Genomic DNA, 14,224 nt, shown 5'->3' on the forward strand with positions numbered 1-14,224 from the left:
ACAATAATGGACCCAACACTGAGCCCTGAGGGACTCCACTAATAACATTAGTCCACGATGAGCAGTGTCCATTGATTACCACTCTCTGTCTTCTCCCCCTCAGCCACCCCTTTATCCAAAGCAGCAATTTGCCTCCAATGTCACAATGCTCCAATTTGTGCAGCAGTCTTCCATGTGCAACAGTATCAAAAGCCTTTCTAAGATCCAAGTATATAATATCAAAGTTATTCCCTGCATCCAGTTCCTTTGTGACTGCATCATAGTATCCAATCAAATTGGTCAGGCAAGACTTCCCCTTAACAAAACCATGCTGTGTCCGAGCTATAACTGAAGTCTTGTCTAAATGATCCTGCAGTGCTTCTTTAACTAGTGCCTCCATTAATTTTCCTGGAACAGAAGTTAAACTCACAGGTCTATAATTGCTTGTGTCAGCCTTTGATCCTCCTTTGTGAATTGGGGTCACATTTGCACATCTCCAGTCTGCGGGTACCTCCCCTGAGTCCAAGGAAGCTCTCATAATTATGGCTAAGGGTTTGCTTACTTCCTCTGCTGCCTCCTTTAATATAACTGGATAGATCCCTTCCACCCCAGGTGCCTTTCTTGTGTTTATCTTAAACAGTTTCTCCTCCACTTTACTCTCAGTTATTACAAGATTCTCTAGCTTACTGCTAGAGTTGAATACACCCCTGGCTTTCGCCTCGCTAAATAACTCCTCATGTGTGAATGTCGATGCAAAATATTCATTTAGTTTGTTAGCTACCTGAGCAGGATCATCAACAGTTGACCCATCGAAATCAAGTGGACCAATCTGATTCATCCCCTTCCTTCTAGAGTTTACATAAGTAAAGAACTCTTTGCTGTTTTTCTTTGCATCCCTTGCCAAAGATTTCTCGTACTCTGCCTTTGCCTGCCTAACCTCCTTTGTAACTTGGTTACAGATCAACTTGTATCTATCATAGGCTTCTGTGTCATGTGTTAATTTGTATGTATCCCATGCATGTTTCTTCTCTGCCATATGCCTCATCAGTTCATCTGACATCCATTTAGGCCTAAACCTTGAACAATATTTCTTAGTTGGTATGTAAAGCCTAGTAGCTTCCAAGATAAGTTCTTTGAATGCTTCCCATTTATTGAAAGGAATATTACCAAGGTGAGAAAGAGATTCGTTAAAAAGTCACTTTTCTCTTCTCTTGAGAAATACAGCTTGGTTAAAGTGGCTAATCTGGTAGTATTTCCTTGCTTTTTTCTTTTTTTTTTTTTTTTTTTTGCCAAATTATGTGATATTTTCAAATGTTTTTTTATCTGGAATTTTTTTCTTATATGGAACACTGTTTTCACAAAGAGTACAAAAAACAATACTGCCATCATCATAGCGAACTCTTTTCTGTGATTCCAAAAGTTTAGCAGATTTGACATTTGGCATTTTGAACAAATGCTTGAACTGCCTATTCTGTAAATGTTATGAAGTGTTATGTTACACATGTGTAACAGAATGGAGACTGTATTATGACACTAACACTGAAGTGTTATGTTACACATTCAAAGATTCAAAGAATATACTTTCATCTAACATCATTGATGACAAAAGAATGAAAGTAAAACGCCATGATATGTTTTCTAACACTAACTGAAATCTTTTCCCATGCTAATTTTATTGTAATGTTATGTTTTCAATGATTGAAATCACATTTATGAATTTAATGCCTAAGAACCAATCAAATTAACAAACTATATAGTTTTGCCATTAATAGTCATGATATATGCATTTATGATTAAAATGGCTACAATATGCATTTGTATGTGCACATATGCAAGTGAATATAATGCAATGTCTAACGATAACTGATGAAAAATTTTATTCATAGTTTAACTACTAGAAAACATGCTCATTTTATTTTATCATTTTATCAGAATATTAGAAAAATATTGTTGTGTTGAATACACCAAAGTAAACCTCATTAATTCAGACTTATGGTGGTGGGGAGGGAGGGGGGAAATAGAATTATTACATGTAATTGTATATAGTTTGAGAAAATAATGCTAAGCTGTTATATTTTTTTGTCATTACTGCCTGGAGACTGTATTATGACACCGACAGAGCTTGGCCTTACGCTCTTTAGAAACCACTATGTTTTATCTACAAGTCATCCTGAAGTAACTAGTATTATTTTTAATTAAATTGCATTGCCAGCATGTGAATCTATTATTCCTTAAAAGGTACCATTGTGATTGGTTTTAGGCCTATTTGGGATACTTAGACAACAGGTAGCCTCAATTAGTGACTGTGTCAAGTGGTGAATAAATGTATTAAAGCTAAATGGACATGAAGCAGGTGTCCACATGAAAAACTTCCAGATGAAAACATCTGGAAGTTTGATCCCCAGGCAATAATGAGAGAAAAACAATACACTGTAGTTATTTTTTTATTTTTTTATTATTTTTTTTTTTTTTTCTGTTTATACTCCGGCACGACAACCAAGTCAGTAGAGTTTACAATAAATCGTCAATACAAATATTTATCGTATTTAGTATTCACGGGCTTGAACCCCGGTCCACTCAAGGAACGCGTGCTATGCACTCTCGCTCCTGACCACTGGGCTACGTCGGGCCTCAAACTTATTTCAACCTATATTGAAGTGCAACCCGCTCTTTTATTTGATAATTATATGTAAATATTTTCAAGTTGTAGTTTATAAAAGCAAACAGATTTATTCACAATCCAGCGAAATTTTAGAGTGTATTAGAAAACAATGTATTACACTCAAAAAAAAAATATATTTTTGTGTGTGTGTGTGTGTGTGTGTGTGTGTGTGTGTGTGTGTGTGTGTGTGTGAGAGTGAGTGAGTGACCCCTTAAAGGTAATATTTAAAAAGTTACATAGAATAATGTGGAAAAAAATTCGTGAGTTAGGGTTGAATGTGAAAGTGTCTGCCCAGACACGATAGGAGGGAGTATATGATGAGAGCCTTGTCAGTCAATTCGGCCCTGGAGTGATTGTGCAAGGCTCAAGGGGTAGAATTTTTTTTCAGCCTGGTCTGTGCTTGTTGACAGGAGAGACTGCTTCTACAGGGATGGGGTACACTTAAATAGAAAGGGTGCAAGAATATTTGCTGATGCTATCGAGGCATTGTTAGGTGGGTCGGAAAATTGCTAGCTTGGGGGGGGATACACAAACTAAAAGATTAACAGTAGCTGCAGGCAGAGGTAAAAGTGATTCTTGCACTGCTTCTCTTAGAATGAGCAAGCTTCTATTAGCCTGGAAAGCAAGGTAATGGAGATTTCCAGGACTGCTGGGAGTCATAGTGGAATACATGGGCTGTGTTGGGGTAACTAAGAGTAGAAACAGGTGCATGTATACCAATGCTAGGAGTATAGTTAATAAATTTTATGAGCTTGAAGTGCTAGTCAAGACATCAAAGGCAGATATTGTTGGGATATCAGAGATGTGGTATCACACAGACATAAGCAGTGCAGAATTGGAATTTGGGAAGTACAATGTGTACAGAAAGGATAGGCAGACCAGGAAGGGATGAGAGGTTATGCTGTTAGTTAAGAAACACATAAAATCTAAGGAAGTGCATCCAATTGATGTTGGTGAACAATGCAATGTTGAGTCTGTTTGGTGTGCATAAGCACTGGGAAAGGAAAAATTAGAGTAGGTGAATGTTATAGATCTGATGAGTATAATGAGCAATTGTGCAGAGAAATAGAGTGGGCCAGTAAATCAGAATGTCTTATAATGGGGGATTTTAACTTTCCAGATATTGACTGGAACATGTGGGTTGGTCACTTGCACAGTAGCAAGACTTTTGTATTTATTGGATGACTGTTTTCTACAGCAAAATGTTCGAGAGGCAACCAGATCAGTAATACTCTTGATCTGATTATCAGCAGTGATTATTCATTAATTAAGAATTTGCAGATAAAGGAACCACTGGGTGACAGTGATCACAGTGTGCTAATGTGGGAATTACTTAAAGATGTAACTACCATCAAGGCTTAAGGGAAGGGCTTTTGCTTTCATAAAGGTGACTACAGGGGTCTCAGACAGTTTTTAAATTCTGTACAGTGGGATCAACTGATGATGTTGCCAATGTTGAATTCTAAATGGGAAGCCGTCAGGGAATTGATTTTGGAGCCTACTAGGCTTTTCATTTCATCTAAGAAATACTGTTCAAGGTTTAGGCCTAAATGGATGTCAGATGAATTAATGAGGCTCGTGGCAGAGAAGAAAAATGTATGGGATGCATATAAAATATCAGGTGACACAGAAGCCTTTGGCAGGTATAAGCTAGTCTGTCACAAAGGAGGTGCGTCTCCGTAGCCAAGTGGGAAGGAGCAACAGTGCGTAGCACACGCTTCTTGATTAGACCGGGGTTCGAGCCCGTCACCACCAAATACGGAGGATGCGGAAAGGTCAAGGGAATGACCACCGCATATTCCCGGAGCAATATAGCCTTAGTTGCTAATGCTCCTAAAAACCAAAATAACAACAACAAACATAACAAAGGAGGTTAGGTAGGCAGAGGCAGATTACGAGAAATCTTTGGCAAAGGATGAAAGAAAAACAGCAAAGAGTTCTTATGTAAACTCTAGAAGGAAAGGGATTAATCAGATTGGAACACTTAAAATAGATGGATTGACTTTTGATGATCATGCTCAGGCAGCTGATAAACTGAATGAGTATTTTGCATCTACATTCACACATGAGGAGTTATTCAATGAGGAAAGTGCCAGAAGTTTATCAAACTCTATCAGGAAGCTAAGTGATTTTGTAATAACTGAGAGCAAAGTGGAGGAGAAATTGTTGAAGATAAACATAAGAAAGGCACCTGGGGTGGATGGGATCTATCCAGTTATATTAAAGGAGGTGGCAAAGGAAGTAAGCAAACCCTTAGCCATAATTGTGAGAGCTTCCTTGGACTCAGGGGAATTATCCATGGACTGGAGATGTGCAAATGTGACCCCAATTCATAAAAGAGGATCAAAGGGTGGAGAAGTAATTACAGACCTGTTAGTTTAACTTCTGTTCCAGAGAAATTAATTGAGGCACTGGTTAAAGAAGCACTGCAGGATCATCTAGACAAGACTTCAGTTATAGCTTGGACACAGCATTGGTTTGTTAAGATTAAGTCTTGTCTGACCAATTTTATTGGATGCTATGATGTGGTCATAAAGGAACTGGATGCAAAGAATAATTTTGATATCATATACAGGCAGGACCCCGTTTTACGGCAGGGTTAGGCTCCAGCAAAACAGGGTCATAAAATGAAAAGTCATAAAACAAGACCAAATTATGATGTAATTGAATGAGATAGGTTCCAAAATTCCCAAAATTTTCCAAAGTATGTACTAATATTTCTGTTCTTTATAAATAATTAAATATTTTAAACATTTAATGCACGTTTTATTTATACTTATGCATAAAACAATTAATAAAATAAAATTTAAACTTACTTTGGTCCTGTGGAGTCATTGCTTGAGTACGTATTTACTTCACTGATATTTTATGTGATAATGGTGTAAGCCTGACGTAGCCGAGTGGTCAGGAGCGAGAGTGCATAGCACGCGTTCCTTGAGTGACCGGGGTTCAAGCTCGTGACTACTAAATATGATAAATATTTGTATTGACTATTTATTGTAAACTCTACTGACTTGGTTGTCATGCAGGAGTATAAACAGAAAACTTATTTAATGGGGCGACATTAATGGGAGGTTCCTGGGTGAGGCTTCTGAGGGTTCCTTTCCCTTCTTTATCAAGAACTGTAGTATTGAAGTCTGCCGTGACTTCCTACTTCTTTCTTCCAAGATGTTATAGCAGGGCTTCAATATCATGTTGACAGCTCTTTGGATGCCGTGGCTACATTCCCAATCAGGATCATTATCACAAAGTTCATCAAATGCACTATGAATTTTGGCAAGAGCACTCTGAATGTGTTTTGTTTTTAATGTTCTGATTGGCTCCAACTCTTCCACTCCATCTGGCGTGTCAGCCTCATGTTGTTGAAGTTGTGCAGTCAGTTCCTCCAATTCCTCCCTTGAAAGTGGCTCATCATCACTCTTCAGCAACTGGTCAACATCGTCTGGATCAACATTGTCAATGCCAACATCCTTAGCCATGCAAGAAACATCTTTAGCCACTTCCGAAACTGGCTCAATCCTTAAAAAATCACTCACTGCTTCGGCCCACAATTTACACCAGACACCATTCATGCAAGAGTGTGACACTTATTCCTAGACAGAATCGATGTTTGTGATGGCATTCAGGATGTTATATGACTTCCAGTAGTCCTCACAGTTATATCAGACTGCACAGCCTCAACAATCCCTTTGAAAGTCGTACGCAAATAATACGCCTTAAAGGTCGCAATTACACCCTGGTCCCACATGTGGGACAGAAATAAAGTATTTTTTAATATTACGATTGTTGGTTGATGTAGTATTTTTTATCCTATCCCTAGCTTGTACTCTAATTCAGTTTATTGTAACAAGGGGATAACCCCTGTTTTTTTAATTTTCTAATTGTGTTCAATTGAGTTTTAATTTTTACTGTAATGTAAGATTTGCGTTTTTTTTTTGTTTTAATTGCTGGAGAGTATCATAACAGAAGTGTTCTAAGTATTATATTGAGGTAAACTTCTCTTATTATTTTACAAATATTGATATCAACGTAGAACATATTGAGCATTACAGCTCTGGTTCATACTATCAAATCCTTTGAATCCTACACTAAATTCTACATATTTATATTAACCATATTTATTCTAACTTGATCCTTATTTTTACTTTAATGAATTACAATGTGTTGGGTGGGACTACCTTGTCCATACAGTATTAGAAAGTGCTAATTTAATTTTTGTTGCTTTTTGGCCATTCACTTTTCTTCTACTACTATGGACAAGTATAGAAACACAGTTCTTGATACATGGTCAGGTGTAGTTTCCTGATGAAATACCTAATCATGTATCAATATTTGTTGCAGCTGACATCAGATCAGGCACTTTTACCTTACCTATATTTGACCATTACCTAAATATGTTCCCCCCCCCCCATATCTGATGACAGCTGTACCACTTGCTTTTTTTTTTATTATTATTATTTATTTTATTTTTTTTTTATTTTATTGGTATTTTGCTGTACTAATTTTTCTTTACAGTTCTCCAACCTTCTATTAGCTTTGTAATTTAGCCCATAACTTTTAACTTATTAACATTCTTTCACCTTTCACATATCTACTACACTTCTTTTTCAACTATCCTCACCCTTCTAGTTACTGGCACTTTGTGTAACATTCACGTCCATTTATGCACGCTTTATTCAATATATTAATACAAACTTGTGTATATATATATATATATATATATACACAGTTGTAATGACTAAAAGGTAGTACTAGTGATTACAAATGTAAATAACCATACATTTTTTTAAATGTAATCAAAGTCACAGTAAGTGTTGTCATGTGCATATTTTATACATGCGTAGTACAGTTTCAGAAAGAAAGTATCAGTGAATTGTGCTTCAGAAAAAAAAAAGTACTTTTGCATTGAAGGATAAAAAAAAGACATTTTCTTGAACAAACCTTGAAGCTCATATTTTCAGATGTAAAAAAAGAAAATAAATTTTTAACATGAATTTACTTTCTGCATCCAAGTAATATTATAATAAATATTGGTAATAAACAAATACTTCTTTTATGTTACAACCAGATGAGTGATAAAAATGCTGAATTTAATAAAAACTGAAATTAATAAAAAGCTTCTTACCAGTTCACTTTGGTAAATGTTTAAATTTCAGCCTTTTACCAAAGCAAATCAGTAAATTCTAGGATTTACCAGATTTTGGGCTTTTATAACAACACGCACGCACGCCATGTTTGTTCTCTGTACAGCTACAACTTTCCTTAGCATACTTTCTACCAACTTCCAGTAAGTATCAGCTGAAATATGCTTTCATTCCTCCTTCGTAGCAGCTGCCAGTTTGGAAGAAGGCCATTTTTCGCTGCAAGCTGATCTGCCATTCTGATTTATCCCACAGAGGACTTGAGGTACTCTGAGTCAGACAACCCAACTTTTTAACATATTTGTCCACAAACCATTCCTGTATAATATGGAGTATTGCAATTCTGATACTGACAAAGTATTACTTGGATCTGCCAATACTGACATTTATGCATTACCTATACTACACAGTACAGGTAGTGCATAATTGCCTAAGTAAATCATGATTTTAGGCACTGCCACTAATACAACAAGTTTGAACTAGCCAAACAGCTCCATACTGTCAGTAATGAAGTTTAATTACATTGAATCACAGTAAAAAATGTCAGAACAATAGTTAGCATATAAAATAATTGTATCGAAAGAAACTTACTTATTGAATTTTAGTTTTTTTTTAATGAAAAACTAGCTCCCTGCTAGTTTTTCATTAAAAAAAACTTTAATAAAATTTTATGAAATGAAAATTTTAATGAAAAACTAGCTCCCTGTTAGTTTTCCACTCGCTGCTGTCGCTTCTTTTGATAAAAAATAAAATACTTCCAGAAGCTTTCGACTCTGTGTGTGTATCTCTCTTCCTCAGCTATGAATACATAAATACATTACTATATCTATAATAATATCGGTGTACATACACCATCAGATAACTCTTAAAGAAAAACTACAATTGTAGTGTGAAAGGTAGCATCATTTCATCTATATCTCATATTGTGCTTATTCTTCACAACGAGTTACCATGCATTGCACTACCTCGAATAAGTAATGCTTCACTAATAGAGAAGACTATTGTCACTTATTCTTGGTGGGCACCATCACCCAGATGGCACCATTTCAAAGCTAGTTGGCTTTTCATCGGTGGGTGCCTTTCACACCTACGTTCGTAGTTTTTCCTTTAAGAATTATCTGTGGTGTATCTACACCGATGTTATGTAGATATAGATTCTTAAACCCTTAAAATATTATGCCTTGTTGCATTTAGTTTATTTAAATAAATATGTTATACATGGAAAGTCAAAAAATGGTACCCACTTGGTTGTGTTAGATAAACATAGCACATGACCATGCTTAAGAGAGAAGCTTGTTTATACCACAGGTAAAACAAGCTTTTGTTATGTATTACTGCATAACCTGCATCTCTCTTCTCCCATAGGTTGAATAAATATCACTAGGTAGGAAAATTATTTTAATGTATAGAAAGACAAGAATATTAGAAATTTTGTTTTTCTTACTTGTTATTAATTATTATTTTCAATGAAGCAAAACTTTTATAAAGTTTTTAAGAGCTTTTAAACTCTTTTGAAACAGCTGGAAAAAAGAAAAATATTATCATGAAACTATGGTCACTTCCATTTTAAAATTTATGAAACTAGTAGTAAGCGCAGACACCATCAGATAATACAACGTAAACAACCATACTTATTTATACAAAACTGCAAACAAATGTAATTTCAATAATGCTTGCACCTCACCTATCAGCACATTCCAAAGAATATGTAACTCTGAATAAACAATCCCTCCACTCCCAAAATCACACTAGTAAGAATTTAGGAAGGTAAACAGATCAGATGCTACTAATCTTAAAGAGGCAATTAATTGCTTGGTTTGTAAATCATTCAGCATTACTAGATGCCCAACTCCAAAGATCAAGGCACCTCTGTAGCCAGGTGGGCAGGAGCAGCAGTGCGTAGCACACACTTCTTGATTAGACCGAGGTTCGAGCCCGTGACCACCAAATATGGAGGATGCGGAAAGGTCAGGGAATGACCACCGCATATCCCCAGAGCAATATCGCCTTAGTTGCTAATGCTTCTAAAAACCAAATAACAACCACCCACCACCAAAGATCAAAAAAAATTTTATGTTGTGTTGTTTAAGGATTTTCTTCTTCTACACATTTCATGTTATTTATATTCTTTATAGCAGGATGAATTTTGCTTCTGCTAAACGGATATTTGCTTTAGGATGATATTCATTAAAATGAAATATTTTTAGATAAAAATACATAGTAAATTGCACAGAAACTGGCAATTTACTCTGGCATTCGTTACATGACAGGAAAAGAAGGAGAGTTGTAATTAATGATTACTCTTCAGAATTCGCTAGAGCAATGATTTCCTAACTTCTTTGGGCCCAATGCTCACTTTTTACCAAATATTATTTTCTAATATCAGCCCCCTTCCTGGAAATAGAATCACTTTTCCATATGAAACTAGCTAAAAAAATATATATATTTACCACGTATTCAAATTTGTCAATATTTTGATAGTGTATCCATAAATTTCTGAGACTTTTCTATTGCAATAAAACTTAAATAACTGTGCTGATTGAGATAGTGTAAGCTTGCTTCTAGATACCTTAGAAGGGATCTAATTGAGGTTTATAAGGCTCTTGGAAGAATGGTAAAATAAGTTAGTTAATGTATGCAGTGCATTACATTTCAGGCATGTTAGCAAATAGCAATAATTCATGATTTATATGAATTATTAACAAACAAAAAAAAAAAAAGTGAAAAATCAACAACTTTTACATGAACTGAAGACATTTCATTTCTGCACATCCACCACATTCTCCCATTCATTTCTCCAATTTGGAGGAATGAATGGGGCAATGTGGTGGCATGTTCACGTCCAATAAACATAATATCCAGGGCTTCAGCTAAAATGTATAGCATATGGATAGTTTATGTAATGTATAAAAAAATAATAATTTCTGGAGTTCTATTTGGTCGATTTTAGTGATGGCAAGGCTGAACGAATTGTTCTAACAGAGAGAGAGAGAGAGAGAGAGAGAGAGAGAGGAGAATATAAAATTTCATGAAAATCCATCCACTGAGAGTTGAATTATTACATGTAGAAAGATGGAAAAAGAAATAATTTCCAGATTTGATTTGATTTTAATGAAATTTGGGAAGATTCAACAAATCATTCTAAAAAAGTGAAATATAAAATTTCATAAAAATTCATCCACTGAAAGTCAAGTTATTACATACAGATGGACAGACAAAGAAATAATAATTGTGAAATTTCTATTGGCCAAACTTTAATGGAATTTGGATGGCTTAACACAGTGGTTTTCAACCAGGGTGCTGCATAATTTGGGTTTAAGTTACTTAAACTTATTATTTTTTTTTAATTTATATGTTTATTTCATTATAAAAAGGTGTACAGTATCTTTTTAATTTTGTGGTGATCTATAATTGATGTTTACTTAGTACCTCTAGTTTATTAAAGAATAAAATTATATACTGTATATATATTGTATTATGAAGTGTAATTTTTATAATTATATTATTGTAATAACTATCATATAACACATTTTTTAATCTCTCTCTCTCTCTCTCTCTCTCTCACACACACACACACACATGGAAAGAATCAGATCTAACAGGCAGAAAATTGAGTAGGGGTGCTGCAAAATAAAATAAATTACTTAGGGGTGCTGTTTTTTAAAAAAAATGTTGAAAACCACTGGCTTAACACATTGTTCTAGAAAGTCCAAATATAAAATTTCACAAAAATCCATTCACTAGGAGCTGAGTTATTACATGTGGATGGATGGACAAACAAATAGATGGACACATGGTGAAGACTGTAGGCACATTATACATACATGCTAAGGCACTAAATGAATGAAGAGGAAACATTTTCAGTAGTAAATGATGCTGAAACTAGGGGTAATGAATTCAAATTAAGGAGAAACAATTGTAATCTGGATTTTAGAAAGTTTTCCTTTAGCCAACGGGATTATTTTATTTATTTATTTATTTTTGGTGTGTGTCTAGTATAGCATAAAGCTTGTAGCTTCTTTGCACTGTATGACTAATATAGCAACCAGGTTAATCTGTTTGTGAGTATGCTGAAAAAATTGTCTGTCTTTTACGCACTTTCCAAAGATGTCCCCAAATAGAACTGAACTAAATAAAGTTAGTAGTATGAACAGAGTTGGCTGTGAAGCTTCTTTTTTCTTCAGAAACGAGAAAATCAATCTCTAGGCTTAAAAGTATATTTAGTAATGATTTTATGGCCTGAATAAACCTGTTGTACAAATCTCGTTTCATGTTTTTTTTTTTTTTTTTTTTTTTTTAAACCCATTAACAACTTATGTTAAAGGGCATACTTTCCCAAGAACACAAGCAGCAGACATTTTAAAATTAAATTTTCTTTTAAAGTGATATCAAAATGAAGAACTAAATAGTCTAAATGGTTGGACAGTATTTTAGTACAAACAGCCCTCCTCTCAAAAAAAAAAAAAATTCTTTAAAAATTTGCATATCTGGCACTCTCTACTGATTTAAATCTTTTAAGTAGCATAATCTTGGAGAAGCCTTGCAAGCTTTAGGGTGATTTTCTGATGCTGTCTCTGGATAATATTTCCTTAATTGTTGTTAATAAAGCTGCATTTCAGGATTTGTAGACAAAACAAAATTAAGTTTATAACCATTTCTAATAGCTTTCTGACCTTTGACAGCTTTGGCTTGAAGATGGTATTATAAGAAACTCTTATGACACACTCATGGAAGCAGAATTCATTTTTCTCATGCATGAGTTTCTTGTACAGTGAACACATTCCTACTTTATATGAATTTCAGCTTGTTTGCATTTTATAACAGCAAGAACTGTAAACACAATTAGGCAATATTTTGACATTTCTTCAGTGGTCATAAAATGTGTCATACAGTATTTTATTTATCTCATATTGCAATGATAAATGAAAGAAAGGCAGCCTTCTCATTAGCTATGAGTTAAATTTGCTTTATTTTTAAAATATTTTAATGAATGGCAAATACAATCAGCCTATGACAGTCATGTCACAAATAAGAAGTCTAGTTTGGTGGATTTTGTTCCCAAAGTCCATTAAATTGAGGTCTATTAATGCAAGCTTTTACTGTATATACATTTTTCGAATTCATTTCAAGTATGTTTCAGATAATATGTCTTTATATGTACGAATTGTCTTGTATCTTCCAGGGTGCCACCATCTCTAATCTTTCTTTCCAAACAATGGTAGACACACTCAGCGGGAGATTGTCCAGTATAGGTTTACAAAAGCCAGAATTTCCCAGAATTCAGTTGAATCCAGAAGCTGTTGAAATTGAATCAAGTGATGCATAAATAGATGCAGAGGATATTATTGTATCAAAGTTTTTAATTTTTATGGAATTTCAAAATTCCATGAAGAAATTCACTCCACACAGCTGACCTCTAATGGAAAACCATCTCCTCTGAACTCACACACATACAGTGAAAATCACTTATGTACTAACAACCTTGTTGGTAGCATAGTGATTATGATTACTGTTCTTTCATACTATATGGAAAAGGTATGGGTTCAAATACAATCAGGACAAGGAAGTTTTATGCAGTGTTTTTCATGAAATGGAGTTAGTCAGCCTTGGGTGAGGGTATATGCACCACCACATTTTTTTTTTAGTGAAAACTCCCAACATAAAAGGTATTAGAATGTGTAGTACTTATTACCATGCATAGATTGAAAAGGTGAAAGGAAATACTTGTTGACATTAAACTTCAATTTCTGTAGATTGTAATTTTCAGGAAATATATGTGAAGGGAAGTTGTTTGAGAAAATGGAAGTTGAAGGGATAAAATGAGGGAGAAGAAAAGTTGATTCTGTGAGTTCAAAGTTGCACAGTAACGTAAATGGATGTTGATTGGCTGTGGAACGTGTTCAGACTTGTTTGGAAGGAGGGTTATAGAAGCCAATTCAGAACAACAGTGCCCATGGAAGTACTATAGAAAAGGCATGCAGCAGAAACAAAACATCTATAAGACAGAGTGGAGAGACCTTGTAATGTATGGATCATTAATTAACTTAACTACCCTCTTTTAAATGGAGTCTAGAAACCTGAAAGAAATTACGGGGGCACTACTCCAGGTGTGGGAACAGTATTCCATGGTGTGACAGATTTGAGATTTGTATGGAGTGAGTAGCTGTTTAGAAGAAAAGTAACACCAAGAGCAAAAGAGAAAATCCAGTTTTTTAAATGCAAAGGAAGCAATCTTTATGATGTGCTTATGCCATCAGAGATATGCGATTGTGTTTAAAAATCTGAGTATCATTGAAGATAAGCATAAGAGCAGAAGAATCCTTTTTACAAGACAGGACTGAATTTTAGAAGGATTGAAATTAACTAAGTTATCTTCAATCCTTGTTATTCAGCCACTGATCAGAGAGTAGATTAAGTGATGTGGTCTGGAACATCTGGTCAT

The 14,224-nt window shown here is 34.8% G+C and overlaps 1 protein-coding gene across 6 annotated transcripts in view; it reads left to right on the forward strand.

Annotated features, from left to right (window-relative positions):
• LOC150074896 (paired amphipathic helix protein Sin3a-like) overlaps positions 1-14,224 on the forward strand; it is a 285,756-nt gene that overhangs the window by 155,075 nt on the left and 116,457 nt on the right. The gene's annotated exons all lie outside the window — the stretch shown is intronic.

This window comes from Mastigoproctus giganteus, unplaced genomic scaffold (assembly GCF_048544385.1).
Source record: "Mastigoproctus giganteus isolate SK-2022 unplaced genomic scaffold, ASM4854438v1 scaffold_15, whole genome shotgun sequence".
Lineage (NCBI taxonomy): Eukaryota > Metazoa > Arthropoda > Arachnida > Uropygi > Thelyphonidae > Mastigoproctus > Mastigoproctus giganteus.